We start from the raw sequence: 17,466 nt of genomic DNA, 5'->3' as shown, positions 1-17,466 counted from the left end.
CAAGTAACAAGGGCTAAAGGGCAAAAGAAACAAACCAAACCAAGCTGGGGTTGCATATCTCTATATTTTTCCCACAAACTCCTTTCTATCTCCCCTTGTCTAGAAGGCTGAGTTTCTCCTTCTCTGGTCTTTCTCACCTTATTTCCCTTCTTACTCGTAAAATGTTTTTAAGGAGCTTATTAATAAAGTGACTACTTATGTGAAACTTTTTTTTTTTTTTTTACTTTTGTATACATTCATAACTAAAGGCACTATGGAAAGGAGGAGAAGTCATAGGGCTCTTTTACAATGGTTGAAATAATTTATTTCACTAAAAACCATGTACATTGAGCAAAGGCATCCTGGGTCCAGTCTCAGAGTCTCAGCCCAGATTTCAAAACAAACTACAAGACCAAAGGAAGAGAAAAGACAGCTGCAGAACAGTACCCTTTAAAATCTCAGTGGTTCATGCAACAAAAGGGAATAATGCACTTTTTGCAACAGTAGACAGAAGCAATTTACTTCATTTCGATGACTAAATACGAAATGGCTAATAAAAATCACTGCCATGTTACACACACTCCTTCCTCTAAAGACACCTAATCTTCTTAGAGGTCTCACGTAAAGGGATCACATCACTGAAAAGCAACTACTTCTTTAAAAACGCCTTAAACAACAATAACACCGCACAACTGATCAAAAGAGAGAGTACCTCATTCGATTAACTTTACTGGGGAATTAACATTGGCAGGCTGTAATTACTCACTTGGAAGGCAGTCACGAGGACACCATGGCCAACAGTTTTCTGCTTGTGATTTATATGCTTGAGGTAATGACAAGTGGTCAGGATAGCAGTTTTGCAGCTTCCTTCAAAGAGCCTGTTGTGCAGTGCCCTAGCAGCATCAAACCAGGATCACTATTACTTCATCATCAAACCATCTTCTACCTGAATTTTCCTTGGACCCTTTCGGACCTAGTATTTACCCAGCTCAACCCCATTAAGCTTATGACATCAAATGAGACCAAGTAGGGTGGGTACAACCTTTCTAACCTTTCCAGACAGAAGAATGAATACAGCCCTGTAGGACTGCACACAGAGGAAGACAGGAGCCTGGTAAATTGGGTATCTCCTGATTCCTCCTCTTTTTTGGACCTATGCATTAGTCCTACCTCTTTTCTTGTTATTAAACTGGTTGTATCCTTTCCTTGTCTCCACTGACACCACTAACTCATTTCATATATATTATGAAGCAGCAGTCAGATGTTAACTTTCTGTCTCAAATGATGTGTGCTTGAACCAATGACCTTGAAGCAAAAGGCTCTGCAGATCTTTAGCATTCCCTTGATACTCCGGGCCCCTTTATTCATCTAGTTTATAAGCAAAACCTGTGTGCAAAAGGAACGCTTACTCACAATTACTATTATGATCGTTCTGCTGTGGCAGTACATTGTACTGAAAAAATATGAATTATAAAGTGCATGGGTTAGTAACATTTAAATCAAGCAAATGTTTAATATTAAGCCATTTAATCTTTTTCCAAAGTTTGGCAAATTTATTACAAAGCATTGAAATTGCACTTCAAGCCCTAAGGCTTGCAGTGTTGGAGCCTGCCTGATTAATGTAATTAAAAGAATAGCATTACTCAAAATTTATTAAAAATTAAATATATGTGGCCTTATTGTTTACTTCCAACTGATAGCATGATTTCTAGCTAAAAATTTGCACTGCTTAATACCTGACAAGTTGTTAAAGCACATCCCCTTTCTCCTGCTGTGCATATGATTAAAAGAGCAGAGGTTAAACAGGGCAATAAAAAAAAATTGGGCAATTCTATTTTTGGTCACAGTGGTGCTTAGTTCTCCCTTCTCATTTTTACAATAAGCAGGTGCTGCTGAAGAGGTGGAAAGTCTCATGGCAGGAGGGCATCAAGCTGGAGAAGGGTAGGTAAATGCTTCCTTGGACAGAATCTTCCTCCCTTCCACAGTCACTAAGTGTCCTGTATTGCATTTTTCTATCTTAGCCGAGACCCAGCTTGCAGGAGGAGCCAAGCTATATGAATTGGATTACTAGACACACATAGCTTACGAGGCCTGATCCAGAGTAATGTTCAATGGGTGCAAAGCTGGCAAGTTTACGTGGCATAAAAATACTCTCTTACACAGTGCATGGCCAGCAAATGCTGGCTAGCATACTGAGGGATCCCAGAGGTCTAAGAGGCAGGTTTTATGGGACGGAATCCTAATTTTCTTCACTCTGAAACCACAGTAAAAAAGCTTACTTTTTCTGCAAATGTTGCAGAAATGTTTCTCCATTGTCTCCTGCAACAATTCTGCATTTTCCTTCAGCCAGCGTACTGATCAGCAGCCCCTCCCAGTACATGAGGTGGAAAGCGAATGAAAAAATTAAAACAAGTTGGCAAATGTACCTATGTATACATATTTCATGTTAGCACAGTTATGCTTTAGAAATTATGGCAACAGCAATAGAATTCTGCTGCTGTGATCATGGATAATCAAAGTGAGTGAAAAAAAAGCCAGTGCTGAAATATTTTCAAAGGTATGAAAGTCTTTACTGTTGTGTAATTTAAATTTACTTGCCATTACTTGAAATTTCCTTTTGTCTGCGTGATTAGAATTTAAATGCTCCCAAAGTATATTAACAAATATAATTCCTGTTATATTGCAGAAATACTGCAGCAACCTTCTCTTGATGTTGAAAACTAACTAGGCTCCGTAATTTACTACAGAAAATACAAAGCAAAATTAGTTAAAATGCTTTGAATATGAAGTCTTATTTGGGAATGATCCACAAGATGAACTAATACAGCTCTTTCTACTCTACTTATACATACACACACATCACAAAGCTATAGAAGTATTTTATACAACTGCAAATATGGGATGTTTGCATTTTTGCAAGAATATTTTTGAATTTAATAATTTTCAGTTTGAGGCCCAATTTTGCTACCATTACATACCATGGTAACGTAGTGTCTATTTTAGATACAATCCTAGTAGATCCCCTGAAATTACTTGGGGTACAGTGGGTTGAGGATACCTGAATTGGATTCTAAATCCTAACTGCACACTCAAAATTTATACCTGACAGCAGTAAAAGCAGCACAGACATTAAAAGCCTTCTCATGGGTTATCCCATGCTGAATTTGTCCAAAAGTCTCCATCTCAACAACTTCTTTAATTTTCAAATTCAAGATGTCATTGATGAGTAGAAATTACTGTTCCCTGAAGATAGAGTTCAACAGAATATTAGCGTCACATGGAAGTTTTTATGCAGCCCAAGTAAATTGGGTCTTAATAGGGAACTAGTTGACAGAGTCAATCTGACCCCTAGGTAAAAATGAAGCTGCAATACCCTGCTGCACCACTACTGTTTATTGTAGCATTAGGCAAGTTTAGTGTACTCTTAATGACAACCTTTATTTATTCCCCCTGCCATACTGATCCTACTGGACTTGACACACAGAATCCTGTAAGTGGCACAAATCTATAAAAATGGCCTTTTATACAACTGAATTCCACAGAGCAGGGTTCAGTTTGTTAACAATCATGCTGCCTTTTCTTTACTCTTCATCCATTCTTCCCCAATTGATTTGGCAGAAAGAGAAAAGCGAAAATAAATATAAAAAATAAAATTCTGTATTTCTGTATAGGTTGGAGTTTTTGACACCTATCTGATTAAGCAATTAATTTTGCTTCTAAAATTGGTAGTACATTAACAGATAAGTGCTAAGGAAGAAAGCAGGTTGTCTTTTTAGTTGTATGTGTTCACCACGAAGTGGAACAAGAACAATTCATGTTATAGTCTGCAAAGTGGTAAATGTATTAAAATGGCAATCGAGCACTGAAAAACTTTAGTGTCTAATTCACAATTCCCAGAGCAACCCACAGTCCCCTGTTTAAAGGGCCAACAGGACATGGTATATTAATGTACAGTCTTTAAACTTTCCTGTTTCCTAAATAAGCTCCCTTACTGCAGACTGCTACCTTTTATTCTAATGCATATGGTTTGCTGCTTATTAGTTTGTGTAATGTCCCCGCTACTATAAAAGAAAAAAAAAATATTCCACAAGACAAGTTCTCATTTTATCTTGCACTTGTCAAATATTAAGATTCTCCTAGTCTGTCAGACTTCTAAGCTTGTCTAATGTCTGTCATTTGTATCCAAAACTAATAAAGCCTATCCATGCTGTATGATTTTTCAGTTGCTCTGATTCTGATTATACACAATAATTTGTAATTTAAATTCACAAAAAATGTGCCAATGTAGCAATGTGTTTGCGTTGTCAGTTTTAAAGGCTTGGCCTTTGTGACTCTGATACCAAAGCCCTGTTCTTTCCACTCATTACAAAGTTCCAGTAATGCTTGGACTGACCAATTACTTCTGGTAATTTGATTATGTACCCTCTTGCTTTTATTATTTACCCATTTAACTGAGGATTGATCAGAACAAAGAGAGGCAATTAAATACACTGCAATAAAAACAGCATGAATAACAAGAGTAGGAACTGAAGTCAAACCAGCAGTAGTTAGGAAACACGGAGATAAGCCTGAAATCCTGTCTTTAACTTCTCCTATTGTGTTTTGCTGTGCCAGGGTTGCAAAGAAAAGGATATTATTTTTACATTCAGTAATTCAGAGCGCTATATTTGCAAGCGCAGCAAGGAGGGAGGGACAAAAGATAAAATCTCTGTCATGGCAAAATGAGTAACGTTTGGCTCCTTACTTCCATCTTGACAATTTCTTGATTTCTCAAACAAAATGTGATTATTAAACAGAAATGAATGGTTCAGTACTGAGTTACATACCAGCATGCATGCACCTATCAATAGACTACAGAGGTCACTCTCAAAATGGACAGAAATGTAATGATGTTTTTAGAAATCCCACCGGAGGGCACCACAATGCACCACTGGTAGGACTAGAAAAAAAGAAAAAGTCAGCAACCCAGCCTCTAGCCCTCACTTTCTTTTAATCTAGGCCTGCAGGGACAACAGTAATGCTAAAAATAGACAATAGTCTCCTGCAACAAGCCTAAGTGAGGTTAAAACCTTTAAATACTTCATTTGAAATATGATCATTACAGGTAATTTAACATTTCTCCAAATGTAAATCTTCAACTACATCCTAACTCTTGAAGAATACAAAATGCTGGCAAAGTATCTTCCTTAGAACAAAAGAAAATCATTAAGAGTCCTAAATGTATGACAGACAGAGATGAAAATCATAAATGGGTGTCATGAATACAAAATGAATGCTAAGAAAAACTCTGAGAGAATGTTAGGCAGATATTCAAAGTAGAATAAGCTCTAAGGAACATCCCTATCACTCCTCCGTTTTATTAAACAAGAGTACTACACACACTGTCAATGGTTGCAATGTATTCCAAATCTATTCACAACACACAACATTCAGTGGATCTAAAGATACAGACCTGAATTCCAGCCTGTTAGTGCCTGAAACTTGCCCACAGCCTTGATCAATCCAAAATTCAAGACTCCTCAAGCATGGGATGTTTTCACAACTCTGAGACCATATTTGGATGGCCTTGCTATAAATGAAACACGCAACATTCATCTTTATCACTTAGAATCTATGCCATTTCCTTAGACTCTATTCACAAGCCAAACTTGATATGCACAGTCAAAATAAACTACAGAGCGATTGCACAGAAGATACTGTTCCTTGTGTAGCATTATTTGAATAGAACAGAGACAACAAAACTTTTACCAAGCACATGAATTCTAACACTAAGAAAATAGTCATACATGTATTAGCATGTAATTCATGCAAAATGTTCTGTGCTGTGAGAGCAGTAACAATATTTTCTGCAATGTGTTTTTACAATATTGTTGGATTCTTGTAGAACAAACCAAAAAGATCAGAAGGACCACTCATAAAAAGTGGAGAGCACAACGTTAATGTATTTCAGCTGAAAACATCCATGTTTATTTGGGTTTTATCCTGGACACAGCACCATCTGCAGTGTAACTGCAGAATCTATGCAGGCTCTGGCACAGGCTTTGCAATCTGAGACAAAGACAAAATTTGAGGGTGAAATCAGTCTGGAAAAAACAAAAAGGCAAATAAAGTTCATACAAATACTCACCACCTTAGCATCTTAAGGCCAGCCAAAGATTCTGCCCACTCTTACAAGTAAGAAAAAGCAAACATTAGGTATAAACAACGAAGTGTTCCTCCTCAGCTGTTTTAAGTTGGTCAAGAGGAGACTCAGGATGACTTCACTACCAAATTTTCAACAGTGCAATGGGAAACCAAACCATAAAATAGTTCAGATAATAGTCTTAATCATGAAACACTGTAAAAGACTCCAGCTGCTGTCTTTCCAAGCCCACCCTGAGGATATACAGTATAGTCTACCTATTTGATGTTGTTTTTCTGAGTGCAATAGCTGGAAATACATAATGAAGTCTTAGCTTCTATAAGCAACACAGTGGATTTGAGGGAGACTCACAAAGTGCGAGGTTAGTTAAGGCTGATGAAAGTTACAGACAGGAACCTATTTCCCAAAACAGAAGAACAAGAGATAGTGAAGCTCAGCGGGCTGGAGCTGGTGGGAGCTGGCCATCAGCCCACACTGAAGAAGGGGATTGGAAGGACAAAATTTCCCCCTCTGCTCTGTTGCTAGCAACCTGTAAATGACTCCTGGTTCAGGATCAAATGGTGAAAGAAACAGTATAGGAACTTGGTCATGGCCCCTTTCTCTCCTATCTGCATAGCTGCACATGGGCTACCTCAGCTTGTTCTCTTTAGGTGCTCACTAGGTACAGGGAAAGGAGGACATGAAGAGCGCACTAAGCCCAAGTATATGGCTCTCCTTCCAGTACCATTTGGCAGCTTCTTCCCATATTTCTGGTGCCTCATAATGTTGTTGCAGTGTATTCGGACTCTTATGAAAGAATCAAGCATTATACTTTGGATAAAGTCCACCCCTTTGCCAAATGTTTTCTCCATTTAAGCTCTAATAAAAACATTTTGAATGATTACACTGAACCTAAATGGTATCGAAGTCTTCCAAAAGTCTAGCAAGCTACAAAGAACAAATAATACAAATGCTGAAGAAAACAGTTGTTTTGTTAATATTCTGTTTACACAGCTGGGTTCTTAGGAATTTTATCCATCTGTATATTTAGTAAGCAAGGCAAATTATTGCAAAGAATTGCCATTTCCTAAGTGAAAAAAACCCTGGTAAAATTAAAAGAAGGCTCCCCCTCAATCCGTCTTTCTCTGCTCCATTCCAGATAGACACGCACACCTCCCCCGTAGCCCTGAACCACGAAGTAACTGGAGAGGATTCTTCACAGACAGATGTAATTTATAACAAAGACAGGAAAAGGCAACCCTAACTCAGAGCTTGCTGCCCTTCCTATAAAGTTCACCTCCTTACCAAGAAAAAGCAGAGAATAATTTGTTTGGTTTCTGTACTCAACTCGTTTTTCTTTTATTGTGAAAAGTTTCCATTGTCCTTGTATGTTTTGATTATTGAGTAAGTTTAAAGACTTGCCAAATAGCCCTAGATTGTTAACAGACCACCACTATTTAACTTTGAATGATTTAACAAAATAAAGGCACAGTTCGCATTAATATTCTATGCTCTCATTTTATTTATTATCTTTTCTTTGAAATTTAAACAATTTTCCTAGCTAAGGTTTATTAAATGTAAGCCCAAGTAGCAATATAAGTTACCTCACATACCAACCAGACATCCTATAAAACTCTGCTTTCTAATTAGTAACACTGCATTTTGCTGAGCTTAGCATATTTATAGGAAATCAAAATAACGTTTTATGAATTAAATATTCAAGTACATCAGATTCAATGTTCAGTAAAAATACTTTATGTTGTATCTTATGACAAGTCGTAAAATTCAAGGTGAAATTAGAAAACATACAAACTTTCTGGTGCATTTTAAAAAGAGACTTTAAAGGATGACAGAACTTGTCTGTTATTTAGACTTTGAATACATTTGTCCATATCACACCAACTAAAAGGATAAAAATTTATAAAAATGTATATTGATTATAAATCATCACAGTAAAGAAATGCCATGCTGTTTATTTATATGAATAAGGTCAACATGTTATTCATAACATAACGCCACAAAACATATGAATTTGATACGTAAATATTCACCCATGGGCATACATTCCCATGAAATACCACATCACTTGTCCATTCCTCAGATACTTTCATGAATACAATTTAATCTTCAAGATGATGAAAAGCTGCAGATAGAGGTAGGGGATACAAAAATAGTTGTCCACTGTAGTATAAGTTCATGGATCTCTGTCTGCCAATTAACAAAAACGATGCTGGAAATTTTGGAAACAGGGCAATTGCTCTGGCAAACCAGTCGCCAGTAAGTCACACTGGACCAGCAAGTACCGAAATGGTACCTGCTGGCAAACACTTTAAAAAAAAAAAAGGAAAAAGCAGCTAAATTTGAACCAGCAAAATATAAATGAAACACAGTACCTTCTTGAACAACTCCTTGATCTATGCTATGTTACATGGAAGAGTTTAACACTGAAAATAGTATTGTTCTGCAGCGGACATAATGCATTCGGTTAATTCAAATAAAATGTGTCCTTTTTTTTTTTTTTGGCAGATTGCTTACAAATGTTGTTCTTTGAACTACCTAAAAAATTAGGATGGAGTTTGTGCAAATTACTTTCTACCAACATGCCAGCAGCAGCCTACCTGGTTCTCACCAGCTTACATACAAAGCTCTTTTGACCCAGTTTGCCACATTGGCTGACCTAGCAACCTGCTTTCTAGATTCCTGGCTCCCCAACAACATGCCTTATGGACAGCTGAGGGCACATCGGAGACCCCAGAATCACATGGACCTTGCTCCAGCAGAGCCAACTACGCTGTATGGCGCCAGGATGGAGCTTGGGCTCTGAAACTGTCTTCAAGCGCACTGCTGTGGTGTGAGGGAGTTTAAACTGAGACATGTAAGAATAGCAATTCTGTTAAAAGTGGTTTTTGTTTTAAACTGGAATTAAATCAAACTACAAAAATCTCAGAATCTTCTATGAAACAAAATTGCTGATCTTTGCTCAGCTCCAATTATTTTGTTTTATGCTGGTCAAATAAAACAAGCAGCTCCCAAAGGGCATCTACAGAGTAAGCTATTCAGGAATACTAGAAAAGTAAAACAAAATTCATATCCTAATAGTCTACCTTCAGGTACGTTGCTTAACCACTTTAAAATTTTCCAAAGTCAACAAATTTCTGCCAATCTCATTGTCTTCCATTAAAATTTACATATTGATTAATAAATATTTTTAAACGTGTGCTATAGTCTTCTGATACAGCACTTAGTCATTTGGATCTTACAACTTTCTGATGAATAGCAGAAACATGCTGTCATAAACATACTGTCTGTCCTTCCAGTCAAAGCCTACAATTCCTAGTTGACCTGCATTCCAGCAAATAAATAAGCCATTACTGCTGTTATCTGAACTATGTATGTTTACAAACACACACGCATACAGAAATCAAGCCACTTTCTAAGTAATTTAAAAACTCAGAGAGCACATCTGTGTATATATTAATTCCTGCACAGTTCCAGAAACGTTTTACTGCCAACAATTCAAGTTTTTTTCCCCCCTCTCCCTCTTATTTAACATCATACAGTCAAAAACGTGATGCTTTTGTCAACTGTACAACTGAAATAAAAAGTGATGATGAGCTTCAAAATTTTTTTTGCTCTAATGTCTTTAGCTTTTCATCCTCCAGGGTGCTGAGCAATGTGACCCCAGTCACTTCTCAGTTTAACTCTGTGTATGTGAATAGGTCCATTGAAATAAAAGTTCCCAAGTGCTTAAAAAGAGTCACTTGTTTAAACACTGGCTGGGTCAGAACCATAGTGCTCAGCATACTGAAGGCATAGCCTATGTCAGCTATTTGGCATTTTTCCTGCCTGAATTTTTACTTTCATGACTTCACGCATGTTACTGAATTAAAAAGCAGGTTTGTTTTGTATTTGATGTTTCCTAAGAAAATAATTTAAAAAACATTTTGTTAATCATTCTCTAAAGATTTGTAAAAGTATTCAACACTTGCTTACGAATTCCACTAGCTCTCTGGAGCTCTCACTGGCTTTCAGGGCAGCACAGTCCAGCTACCAAAACTCAGGAATGTTAAAATTGCTGTAGAAGACCATCAGCATGTGACCTACATGGAAATGTAACTGTTAAAGGTCAGTATATCTCCACTACTGGCAACTGAGTATATCAAGGACAATCTTTGAAAAACAAGGGTGGTTTCTACTGTGCAAGACATGCTTAAAATATTTCAAGTAATACTGCATGCAATTCCAACAGACTCCACTTTTCATTCAGACTAATCACAAGTCCTTCAAGATCTCTCTGGTTATAGCCATAGCAACCTTCAAGATCTAAGGACGGAATATCAGTGATTTTTGTCACAAAACCCACTGGCTCTCCAGCTGCTTACTTCAGTAATCCGGTCTTGGGTACTACACACTTCTGTAACAGACATCAAAAATTTCCCCTCAGACATCTAAAGACCAAGTACCAGTTTGCTAGTTTTAAACATTCATAATTGTAAAATAATGAACCTACTCCTGAAGCTGTAGTTTTGGTCTTCATAGCAGTAAAGGCTTGAGGACCATGTTTTGAAGGAAAAAATAAATAAGAACATGGAAATTAAAGAAAAATGGGATATAACACAACATTCGTTTATCAAAGATACATGACGCCAGACTAATTTCATAGTTTATTCAATAAGATAACTAATTTTCTAGACAAAAGAAATGTGAGAGACCTGATCAATTCGTGAGAGGGCAGGAATATCATACAGATGGGACTGAATGACCTTGAAGACTATTCACTCTTGTATTCAATGACAAATTGTGAGGTGACATTATAGGGACATAATTTTTTTAAAACCTACTGTGCATTGGGAGTACCTCAGCTGGAAAATACAGTAATAAAGGAGAACCAGAATAGCAGACCTACGATGAGACAGCCAGATGATACAGGTATAAAATGTGATTCTAGGACCTATCACATAGGCTATTCCCAGTAGACAAAAAGAAAGCACTACTGATATTGTACAAGGCCTTGCTTTTATCTCAGCAACAATATTATGTCAGTTTGGTCACTTATGTTCAAACAAAACTGATTTAAAGTTGAAAAATTATAGAAAAAGGCCAACAGGATGACTAGAGGCTGGTACGTATGTAAGAATGCATGTATCAAAAGCCTACCTTAAGAGCAAAGATTAGAGAAGGCTGGCTTTTCTAGTTTACCTAAATGGAGGCTGACAATAAGATTGCTGTCTCTTTATACACCAGAAAAATCAACACTGGGGATGGAGCAAGAACTAAAGGTCAATACTGGCACAAATCAGCACAAGAACAAACGCACACAAGCTTGTCATTAATACACTTAGACTGGAAATTAGAAGTTTTATAACCATTACAGAAACCAGGCGCCAGGGCAGCTTTCTAACTGGAAGAGCAAAGACAAAAAAGTTAACTTTTTAAGCCAGAATTTGACAAGTTTTTGAAGAGGATTATGTATGTTTTCCTATGAGAAAGTCGCACTAGAGCCAACAATTGAAGAGGTCCCTTCCAGTCCTATCATAGAATCATAGAATGGTTTGGGTTGGAAGGGACCTTAAAGATCACCTAGTTCCAACCCCCCTGCCACGGGCAGGGACACCTTCCCCTAGACCAGGTTGCTCAAAGCCCCATCCAGCCTGGCCTCGAACACTTCCAGGGATGGGGCACCCACAGCCTCTCTGGGCAACCTGTTCCAGTGCCTCACCACCCTCACAGTGAAGAACTTCTTCCCTACATCCAATCTAAATTGACCCTCTTGCAGTTTAAAGCCATTACCCCTTGGCCTGTCACCACGTGCCCTTGTAAAAAGTCCCTCTCGGGCTTTCTTGTAGGCCCCCTTTAGGTACTGGAAGGCTGCTGTAAGGTCTCCCTGGAGCCTTCTCCTTCTCCAGGCTGAAGAACCCCAACTCCCTCAGCCTGTCTTCATAGGAGAGGTGCTCCAGCCCTCTGATCCTCTTCATGGCCCTCCTCTGGATTCACTCCAACAGGTCCACGTCTTTATGTTGGGGGCCCCAGAGCTGAAGGCAGTACGCCAGATGGGGTCTCACAAGAGCGGAGCAGAGGGGGAGAATGACCTCCCTCGACCTGCTGGTCACACTTCTTTTGATGCAGCCCAGGACACAGTTGGCTTTCTGGGCTGCAGACACACATTGCTGGGTCATGTTGAGTTTCTCGTCAACCAACACCCCCAAGTCCTTCTCCTCAGGCCTGCTCTCAATCCATTCTCCGCCCAGCCTGTATTTGTGCTTGGGATTGCCCCGACCCATGTGAGGACCTTGCCCTTGGCCTTGTTGAACTTCATGAGGTTCACACGAGCCCACCTCTCAAGCCTGTCAAGGTCCCTCTGGATGGCATCCCTTCCCTCAAGTGTGCCGACTACACCACACAGCTTGGTGTCGTCGGCAAACTTGCTGAGGGTGTGCTCAATCCCACTGTCTGTGCTGCCGACAAAGACGTTAAACAGCGCCGGTCCCAATACCAACCCCTGAGGAACGCCACTTGTCACGGGTCTCCACTTGGACATTGAGCCATTGACCACAACTCTTTGAGTGTGACCATCCAGCCAATTTCTTATCCACTGAGTGGTCCATCCGTCAAATCCATGTCTCTCCAATTTAGAGACAAGGATGTCGTGCGGGACAGTGTCAAATGCTTTGCACGAGTCTAGGTAGATGATGTCAGTCGCTCTTCCCTTATCCACCAACGCTGTAACCCCGTCATAAAAGGCCACCAAATTTGTCAGGCACGATTTGCCCTTAGTGAAGCCTATGCTCTTATTTCCTTCAAAGCAGTCTTGATGTCTTTGCCATGGTGATATTTACAAAACAAAGCTACAGCAAATCAACTCAGTGGTTTTTAAGCATTACAGATATCTGAAATCTCCAAGCTTTGAAAAGCATGCACTCCATTAGCTGGGGAATGAATCTTTCTACTGTGAACTGATATGCTTATGGAAACGTTCTCATTTCATACATCTTTAAAATGCAGTTCTCAAGAAATCATTGAGCAAATTTGTTTAAATAATGATTGATTAACCAATCTAAATATGCAACACCTAATGAGGATTACATATCAAAGGCAAGTCCCAGACTTCAGGTCTTTTGCCATCAGAAAAAAAGCTTTATTAGCTTTCAAATAGTATATTCTTCCTATCCACCCCCTTAAATTCAAACACAGAAGGGATTTTGTTCAAACTTTAAAAAAAAAAGCCCAACCCACAATTGGATAAAGACCAGACATAGCCCGAAAGCTTCATGTTTCAGAAAGTAAGGAGTACATGGAAAGAAGGCATTAATGGAAACTGTTTTGGAACTCTAAGTACAGAGGATGATATCTAGTGACTGCTACAATACTGAAACTGCACTGCCATTAAACTTAATCTTCAATATTTTTATTGCAACCTGACCCACTATGACATCTCTAATGAAAATTACATTGTACGCTACTATTTCAAGAAGTCAAACTTAGCTAGTCATCTGGGCCATAAAATAGCAGATTAGTCCATCAGGCTGGCTACAGCAACTAGGAATAAAACTAGATTTACCAACCACATTATTTTTATTAGGAAATGTTTCAAAGCAGACATAATCCCAAAAGACCTTAGCCTCATTCCATCCAAAAATACACAACAGAGAGCAGCAAAAACATGAACTGCAGTATAAGGTACAATTTGTAAATGTGAGGAAAAAAATACAAGATGTGCTGTAATATATCATCCTATCAAAGCAAAATAAATTAACTGAACATAGAAATAAAAAAGAATAAAAACTTCTACACAATTCATCTATTAACAATTTAAACCTTTGTTATAAGATCTGACGTGTGTTAATAGGAATTGCTCCATTGAATCCCTGCACATCAAGACTTAGTCTGTACTCCTTTTGCTTTCTTTGAAATTGCAGGCTAATATAGGTGTACTAAATCACAGCTACAGAGTAAAACCTCCAGAACGGGCAAAAGTTAAAAACAGTATCTTTAACAACAATATTCCTGAAGAACTCTGGTATGTTAGCACTACATGCATTTTATTTTGGATCATAGCCACAGAACAGCTAAAGCACTGCTTCTTCTGTAATCATTCTAAATGTGGGGAACTGCTTATAATAGTAGCAGAAAAAAAGCAACGAATCTACTTCGCAATCTTAACACTTCTCAGTAATTCCTTGTACCGTGATGTTTTCTAACAGGTATTCATGCATACATAATATATAGGTCTTTGTAGATCTGGAATGAAGGAGAAGTAAGGGCTTTGATAGCTGGAAAGGCAAGTTTTAAATTTTAAATACTGCCAAAGTAGGTTAGATGTATGATGTGTGTTTTATCATCTAACCAAGCATTCATGTCTTTCAGTTTTAACCTTTTTTTTTCCTAGGCAATATGATCACCTCAGGCAGTTTTGTTTAAAGGCTTTAGCCAACGTAAAAATACATTTAAATTAGCCAGGCGTTTGTTACTTTTTTTTTTTAAAGACTTAAATACTGTCTGTATTTTACAAAGGTGGTTCTATTATGCTAGCTGCATCAAACACAGAATATTAATCAAACTATGAAGCTCCACTAATTACGTGCCACATTTAAGTAACTTGAATTTTGTTAAGTGGCATGGCCACAGATATTGTATGCATAATCTAACTGAGTTTTGAGTCATTTCCCTTTTCTTGTCTGATTTTATTCTACACAGGAAATGACAGGGTCATTTAGAAATAACTGCAGTGAAAGATCAAAAAGGAAATCTGATTGAGAACACTGTATAATTGCCTGTGCTAGAGAAAAAATAAAATCCAATGAGTTTACAATCCATCGCTATAAGATTTCTCTGGAAAACACATACTTCGGTTTCTCTAAAAGGATATCCATTACAACACTAAGTACTGCTTTTATTTGTTGTAGCTGCAACTCTTTTAAAGAAGCAGGTCTTCTCATTAGGCTATTGGACTTCTATTCGGTAGGTAATACTTTTGGCACATGGGGAGCACAAATTTACTCGCTGAGCTAATGCGAGCCATTTCAGTTGAAGTAAATCATTTCAGTTGAAGCAAGTCATTTCACTGACTTGTCTCAAAGTCTTCATTTGCAAAAGGAGATAATACTGTAATTAAGCTCTTGGAACACCATGGTTCTTGTTATTTGGGCAAATCTGGCCATTACAATTTACAGTCCCCCATTCCAAAAGAACAGACTTTTATCGCTGGAGCTAAAAGAAAACTTTTTAGACATTAGCAGCACTCAGCTTAGAGTAAGGATCACATCCAGCTGTGCGCCGTGGTATGTCTACATGGGTTTTGTTGGGGTTTTTTTTGTAAGACATTGATCTACATAGCAAGACAGCAGTCAGCCTTTTAGCACAGATTTATTGTCTACTTTCAGCACGCAGATTTCCCAGTCAATCTCCTGCCCCCTTCCATTCCCTGAGCAGACAGACGCACTGCAGAGCACGCGACTCCAGGCATGCTCCTGCCATAGCCATACACAACAAACCACATCTGCCCCACTAACTTGTCAGGGTTTGAGCTGTTCATCTAAGGGACTGCAAACATAGAAGGTAATGCTCTCCTTTATGGATAAGCATTTCTAAAAATAACAAAGTTGTAGCAAAAGAACTTAAAGTCTATGTTGGGTTCACTGCTCATCACATTTTAACACATAAAGCAAGTGCAAATAATGCCATGAATTTCTATGTGTAGCTCAATGCCTTAAACTGTTACTTATTGAAGAACAATGTATCACCCTATCAAAATGAACTCTACAGGAATATAAGTATTGATTTTCTTGGGCATTGCAGCGTGGTTGGACAAATTAAAGACTCTCTGCCATGGAACTCAGAATACAAAACAGGTGGATTAAACTGAACTGGCGCATAGGTAAAAAATGGCCGTAAAAGAGTTATGGCTAAAAATTGTCATGAAGGTTTTTGTGACAGTTATAACTGTAGATTGCACTTGTTCCTTTGATGGATCATCACCAAAGTAATTCACAGAAACACATTTCTGCCATTCCCTAGCGGAGGTGGTACCTTCAGCAGAGGTGGTACTCCCCAGCAGACAGACTGTGCAGAGCAACCACTCTTCCATGGCTGGGACAGTGTACACTGACCTCAGCCATCCAGAAATGGGTTTTAAGAAAACACAAAGACATTTCTTTTAAGCTAGTCTACAACTGATAAGATACATTACCCAAATTTACACAAGAAATTACTTAATCAAAGCCTCATTAAAAATAATTTTACCAATTAGAAAGTGCTAACCAGCCATTGATCTGATTAGCTAATATAAAAAAACAACCCTAACACAGTGTCGTGGTTTAACCCCAGTCAGTAGCTAAGCACCATGCAGCCGCTCCCTCACTCCCCCGCCGATGGGGAGGAGAATCGGGAAAGAAGGTAAAACTTGTGGGTTGAGATAAGAATTGTTTAATAACTAAAATATAATACTAACAATAATAATGAGGAAAAAAAATAATAATAATAACAGTAATAGTAATGAAAAGGAATATAGCAAAAAAAAAAAAAGAGGAGGAAAAAAAAAAGAAAAAGAAACCAGTGATGCACAACGCAATTGCTCACTACCCGCTGACCGGTGCCCCAGCAGCAATCCGCGCCTCCCGGCCAACTCCCCCCTGTTTATATACCGGGCATGACGTTCTACAGTATGGAATATCCCTTTGGCTAGTTGGGGTCAGCTGTCCTGGCCATGCTCCCTCCCAGCTTCTTGTGCACCTGCTTGCTGGCAGAGCATGGGAAACTGAAAAGTCCTTGGCTTAGGATAAGCGCTACTCAGCAACAACTAAAACATCAGTGTGTTATCAACATTATTCTCACACTAAATCCAAAACACAGCACTGTACCAGCTGCTAAGAAGAGAGTTAACTCTGTCCCAGGTGAAACCAGGACACATAGTAACGCTGAAATCCAGCTCTACTTACGTAATGACAGTTTTGTCACTGATTTCATCATAGTTGGAATTTTAACCCTCCTTACAAATGATGAGAATAATTTCCAAATATTTGCATCCATGTCAAGAAAAGTCCTTCTTTTTTATAATATGGCTATTTAAAAGCAACACGGAAAGAAATTATCCCACATCATTTAGAGTCAAATCACCAGCTTAACGTGTAAAGAAAATTTTCCAGTGCATTAATTTTAACTTCACTGTGTACTGATAAGCTAAAATATAAGTGCCATCAAAAAAATTCCACTACCATACCTCTCTGAGCAACCAGTTGTCTCCTAATATAAATTATAAATGTAAATCCTTTTCAATGTATTGTAATATATATCCTCAAAATGCACAGTCAGGCTAAAGGAAGGTTTATTTGATGAATTGAATCTGTCCATTTGATTAAAGGCCACATCCT

At 38.3% G+C, this 17,466-nt stretch overlaps 1 protein-coding gene across 1 annotated transcript in view; it reads right to left on the bottom strand.

Moving 5' to 3' along the window:
* Positions 1-17,466, bottom strand: part of CABCOCO1 (ciliary associated calcium binding coiled-coil 1) — a 61,926-nt gene that overhangs the window by 17,963 nt on the left and 26,497 nt on the right. The window lies entirely within an intron of this gene.

The sequence above is a fragment of the Gymnogyps californianus genome, chromosome 6 (assembly GCF_018139145.2).
Source record: "Gymnogyps californianus isolate 813 chromosome 6, ASM1813914v2, whole genome shotgun sequence".
Lineage (NCBI taxonomy): Eukaryota > Metazoa > Chordata > Aves > Accipitriformes > Cathartidae > Gymnogyps > Gymnogyps californianus.
This window is presented reverse-complemented; position numbering and strand designations above follow the sequence as displayed.